Source organism: Marmota marmota, unplaced genomic scaffold (genome assembly GCF_001458135.2).
Source record: "Marmota marmota marmota unplaced genomic scaffold, marMar, whole genome shotgun sequence".
NCBI classification, from domain to species: domain Eukaryota; kingdom Metazoa; phylum Chordata; class Mammalia; order Rodentia; family Sciuridae; genus Marmota; species Marmota marmota.
The window spans coordinates 20,370,299-20,376,738 of record NW_026000093.1 but is presented as its reverse complement, the minus strand read 5'-3'; the positions used below and the strand labels follow the sequence as shown (position 1 = coordinate 20,376,738).

Sequence of the window (6,440 nt, the reverse complement as noted above, 5' to 3'; positions counted from 1 at the left end):
ATATATATATATATATATATATATATATATATATATATATATATATATATATCAGGCATTGAGGTGTGCACTGGGTAGGTGCCTTCATGAAGTTCACAGAAGAAAATTCAAACAGTGATTTCATCCTACCTTACATTAATCTACTTCTTTATTTAGGTTAGAAACTTCTCAGGGAGAGAAACTGTGACTTGGTCTTTATATCCACAACACAATGTCTTATTCTTAGTGGTTGCCCCAAAATATTTGTTGGATTGAAGACTACACTGTCTTTTGTCACCACTTGTATCCTGTTATGATTTGTCATACTGTAAGGAACAGAAAGCTCAACCAACAATCAGAGTTCATTTTCTCATCACTGGCATAGATTGAACAACTCAATAGTGTTAAGTCTGGCATTTCTCTTAGTCCTGCAACCTTACAGTCATAAGATCACTGTTTCATCATGATGATCATACCTCACTTCTAAGCAGAATAAGGACAGAGCAGAGTCAGTCTTGTGTGTTCCTTTTACAAGGAAACAGAAAGGATTGCACAATCTTTCACTGGCCTTTCCCTGTTGCATAGCGCTGTGGAGGCTAGGAAAATATGTTCTAACTCATGCAACTCCAATCATGGAAAGCAACTAGGTAGAGAGAGGTCAGGGTAAGTCACCCAACCAGCAGGGGTACACCATTACTAAAATGAAAACTAAGCAATAATATTCATGGATAGTTCTTAAGGAAGAAAGCTCCTGAGACTTTTAGTTTCTTCTTTTTATGTTCTTGAATAAATAGTTATCACCTATTATGCTCCAGGAAGTGTTCTAGGTGCTAGAGACAGTGTCATGAATAAAAGTCCCTGCCCTTATGAACTTATATTTTGATAAGACCAACAGATATAAAAAGTGAAATATATAAAGTTTGGCAGGGATAAGTACCATGAAGGAATACAGAACATTGGGTAGAGTATCAAATGAATGGGGTGGAAACTCCTTTACATAAGGAGTTTAAAAAAGGCCCTCTGAGGATTGATAGTGAAGCTGGTAGCTACATGAAGTTCTTAGGGAAAATCACTCCAGGCAGGAGGAACAACAAATGCAGCAGCCCTGAGACAGACTTACTGGCACAGCACACTAGAGTAAGGGGTGCTGAGGCAGCCCAGTCAAGAGGGTTCGAGGCCAGGGAGAGCTCTTGCTTGTCATTAGTATTATTGTTGTTATTAATATGTGATGGAAGCCATTGCAGGTTTAAGGGCAGGAGCACAACATGACCGGATTTAAATTTTTAAGTTTGATCATTGTGTAACTAGCCTAATGGAAGCTTAGAACTTACACAAACAGCATAAAACATTAGAAAGGTAGGAAGAGTGGCCCTTTCCTCTTCACCTTTTGTTTAAATAAAAAAGGGAATTAGTCTGGGTTCTGCAGATTATGTATGATATACATCCAATTAATTATTCAGATATTATATACTAGACTATATATTAATAGTGTATGTTGGATATTATATATACACATATGTATATATGCATGTATATATAGAGAGACATTAATATTATATAATCAACCAGAGAAGGAGAGGAACAACACTTACAATGCAGATAACAATACTAAAGGCCTAACAACTAAAGGAAAACTGTTGACTTTGAAGGAATTCTTCAGACACTGATTCAACAAACCCTGAAGCACCTTTTAACTCTGATTTCCAGGTAACTGAGCTAACAATTACTGCAATGGCTAATTTTGTGCATCAACTTGACTGGGCCACAGGGTCACCAGATACTTGTTTAAACATTATTCTGTGTGGTTCTATGAGGGTGTTTCTGTTTAAGATTAACATTTAAGTTGATAGACTTAGTAAAGCAGATTGTTGTTCCCTTTGTGGGGTAGGCCTCATCCAATCTATTAGAGGCCTGCATAGATCAAAAGTGGAGTAAGAGAAAATTCTCTCTCTTTGGCTGTCTTTGTGCTGAGAAACTGGCCTTCTCCTGCCTTCAGATTCAAACTGAAACTGAAGCTTATTCACTTAGCTGTCCTTGTTCTCAAGTCCTCAGATGCAGACTGGAATGAATATGTGTGTGTGTGTGTGTGTGTGTGTACATACACATATATACATTTAAAATGTTTATATACATATTTAAAATGTGTATTTAAAATACTCTTAAACCTGCAATGGCTTCCATCATGCACACATTTAAAACCTGTTTCTAATGGAGATTTAATTACCTACAGAAATAACTAATATGTTTGTGAAAAATCATGAAGTAATTTTTTATGTAACTCCAATATATTTTAAGGTACTAGAAAAAAATACAGTGAGTGTTCATAGTACTTATGTCTGAATGAAGAGTGTATGGATGATTTTTGTTTTCTTCTCTATATTTCTATCGATGTCCTAAAGAATATATATTATTTCTGAAATTGGAAAGCAAACAGCATTTATTACTCATTTTCTTATGCAGAAAATAGCACATAAACAGAATCCAAAGTATTTTCTTTTTTCACCTTTTTCTAGGCAATTTCTAAACTAGGAAAACACCAAACTTGTGTTTTTTTTTTTTTTTAATTTTTACTTCTACTCAAAATTTCAAGTAATCCACTATAAAAGATCCACTCTTGGCCTAGAATCATTTCCCCAGCCCAGGCCCGCCCCTGGGTCTCTGATTGCTCTTTTTGCCATGGTCTTGACATTTCAGTTTGGATTCCTTTCTCCTGTGACTTCTATCATACACTGTAGCCCTTTGTTTTTCCTCAAGTTTGACCTTACCAGAAAACCAAGTTCTTTTCTTTACCTACTTTCCTCCAAACATACTGACACGTGTGTTTTTTTCTTTCAAAGCCTGGAGACTAGGAAGTTCAAGGGCAAGCCTTCAGCACCTGGCAGGGGCTTCATGCTGCATCATAACAGTGGAGGGAAGCAAGCATGGGAGACAAAGAGAACTGGGCCAGACTCATCCCTTTTATCAGGAATCCACTCCCATACAACTTACACGCCCCCATTAACCCTTACTGTGTAAAGGTCCCACCTTTAGTTTTAATAACTATTTAATAACTATTAAAATGGCAACTAATTAAATTTCAATCTAAGTTCTGGAGGGGACATTAACAGGAAGTGAATTACACATATTTGAAATATATGTTAAGTGCTTGAGTAAAACGTGAGCCCCCAAGTTGTGTGTATTGATTGATACTAAAGTATCAACCAAAGGGCATGAAACTGCTCTCTTTGAGGCCTGGAAAAGAATTTGTTTTTCTAAAATAGTATTTATTTTTTCTTTTCTTTTTTTGGGGGGGTGGGGGGATGTGTGTGTGTACACTACTGGCAATCTAACCTAGGGCCTTGTGCATGCTGGGCAAGTGCTGTACAACTGAACTACAGTCCCAGCCCCAAAGAAGTATTTATTTTTTAAAAATATTTTTTTAGATGTTGATGAACCTTTATTTTATTCATTTATTTATATGCAGTGCTGAGAATAGAACCCAGTGCCTCACACATGCTAGGCAAGCGCTCTGCCACTGAGCCACAACCCTAGCCCCCAAAGTAGTATTTCTTAAAACATAGTCTCAAGACCAGCATGGACATTACCAGGGAGCTTAATAAAAATGCAGATCCTCAGGTCCTACTTCAGAAGCAAATCGAAAACTCTGAGAGTAGCCCCAGAAATCTGTGTTTCAACAAGTCTTCTGGGTAATCTTGAGGCTCACTAAAGTTTGAGCTGCTCTTGAGAGGAAAAGTAGAGGAGGTAAAGAAAGAGGAGAGAAGAGAACATGGGAAGATGTGAGCCTGTACCCCTTATGGAAGGACAATGTGAGAAATCCTCAGTAGAAGACTTAAAATCCTAAGTGGGAGACTAAGGGAAAAGTTCATACATATTTTTTTTATTTATTCACTCATTTTAGATATATATGACAGCAGAGTGTATTTTGACATATTGTACATACATAGAATAACTTGTTCCAATTAGAATCCTATTATAGTGGTTGTATATGATATGGAGTTGCACTGGTAGTATATTCATACATAAGGATAGGAAAGATATGTCAATTCATTCTATTGTCTTTTCTATTCCCTTCTTCCCTCTCTTCCCTTAATTCCCCTTTGTCCAGTCCTGTGAACTCCTCATCTTCCCCTCCCTTGTTGTATATGTATAGCATCAACATATCAGAGAGAACATTCTGCCTTTTGTGTGTGTGTATGTGTGTGTGTGTGTGTGTGTGTAACCTGGCTTATTTCACTTAGCGTATGTTTTTTGACCATTTGAATTTCTTCTTCTGTGAAGTGCCCACTTATTGATTGGGTTATTTATGTGTGTGTGTGTGTTATTTGAGTTCTTTGTATATCCTGGAGGTTAATGTTCTATCTGAGGTGTTGGTAGTAAAAATTTTCTCCCATTCTATAGGCTCTTATTCACATTCTTTTTTTGTTGTTGCTGTTAGAACAACTCAGCAAAATAAAATTCGGGTTTATTGTTGGACAACATTGTTTCACACATACATCAATAGGCCAAAAAAATAAACAGCAACATCATAGACAAAAAGAAAGAGTGGGGGGAGGAGAAGCCAGGCGAGGCTTGGGAGGCTGAGGCAGGAGGATTGCGAATTCAAACCCAGTCTCAGCAAAAGCGATGTGCTAAGGAACTCAGCGAGATCCTGTCTCAAAAAAAAAAAAAAAAAAAAAAAGGCTGGGGATGTGGCTCAGTTCCACTGGGAAAAAAAAAAAAAACTTTTTATCTTTGGCCTCATACAAACCAACTACTTACAGCACAGCACAAAAAAAAAGTTACTGGAATGCTCAGAATAGATTTTTTTGTTGTTGTTGTTTTGCATTTTTTTTAACAAGTTTTTTTTTTTTCCCTCCTTTGAGGTTATAATGAACACTACAAGTAAAGTCAAAAGTGGGACAGAGAATACTCCCAAGGCTGGTTTGGGGTCATCTAAAATCATTAAAAATGGCTGACCCCTAACAATATGTACAAAAATATAAAATGTACATAAAAAATACAAATTTTCCTTTTTTAAAGTACTTTCAAGAAAAAAAGCATGGCCTTAGAAGTTTCGGTTCTTTTTTTCCTCCCCTTTTGCAAATTCACCTTGTAGTTTTGGTTGGGTAGTGGAGAGCCCGTGTCATCTGAGGGTGGTACTGTCTGGGGTGGGTGGGTGGGTGGGTGGGCAGGTGGGTAGCCCTCTTTACTGGAAGGTAACCACAAGACGGGAAGTGGAGGGTGAATAGGTCACAACGGCCTTTTATTTTTAGTTTAACTTTTCCTTTTTGGATGTCTAGTCATTCTCATTGGTCTTCTGCTTCTTGGTATCAACATCATCCTCTTCATCTTCAGTTGCCGCCTCATCTTTATCTCCATCCTCTTCCTCACCATCACCTTCCTCCCTCCTTCCTCATCTACCTCATTGTCAGCTTCCTGCTTCCCATTTTCCTCATTAGCATTCCCAGTAGCAGGGGTATCTCTTACATTCTCTGCCTCCTCCAAAATGTCCTTCTTCTCCTTTAAGTCCTTAGTGGTGATGTCGGAGCTAGTATCCACAGTTGTGTCTGACATACTGGGGCAGGCCTGTGATGGATGCAGTGGGTTAAAAAGGAAACTAGAGTTCAGGGACTCTGGAGATAAAGCTGTTGGAGTCCATGGTGGAGGAGACGCATGGCAGAGGTTGTTTCGGGGAGAGCCATGGGGAGCTGGACCCAGGAACAATGCAAAGATGGAATTTCAAAGCAGCCAGTGGAGCTCTGTTCACAGTATTGATTGTTTTCTTTGCTGTGAAGAGCTTTTCAGTTTGATACCATCCCATTTATTGATTCTTGATTTTACTTCTTGCAGTTTAGGAGTCTTTTTGAGGAAGTCAGTTCCTAAATCAACATGGTGGAGAGTTGAACCTACTTTTTCTTCTAGTAGGCACAGAATCTTTGGCCTAATGCATAGGTCCTTGATCCACTTTGAGTTGAGTTTTGTACAGAGTGAGAGAGAGGGTTCAATTTCATTCTACTATATATAGATTTCCAATTTTCCCAGCACCATTTGTTGAAGAGGCTATCTTTCCTCCAATGCATGTTTATGATACCTTTGTCTAGTGTGAGATAACTATATTTATGTGGGTATGACTGTGTCTTTCTATTTTGTTCCATTGATCTTCATGTCTGTTTTGTGCCAATACCATGCTGTTTTTGTTACTATAACTCTGTAGTATAACTTAAGGTCTGGTATTGTGATGCCTCCTGCTTTACTTTTCTCACTGAGGATTGCTTTGGCTCTTCTAGGCCTTTTATTTTTCAGAATGAATTTCATGACTGCTTTTATTTTTCTATGAAAAATGAGATTGGAACCTTAATAGGAACTGCATTAAATCTGTCTAGCACTTTGGTAGTATGGGCATTTTGACAATGTTAGTTCTGCCTATCCAGAAACATGGGAGATCATTCCATATTCTAAGGTCTTCTTCAATTTCTTTCTTT

The 6,440-nt window shown here is 37.9% G+C and overlaps 1 pseudogene; it reads right to left on the bottom strand.

Annotated features, from left to right (window-relative positions):
* Positions 1 to 5,254: 5,254 nt before the first annotated feature.
* Positions 5,255 to 5,532, bottom strand: LOC107142349 (annotated as a pseudogene).
* Positions 5,533 to 6,440: the final 908 nt, after the last annotated feature.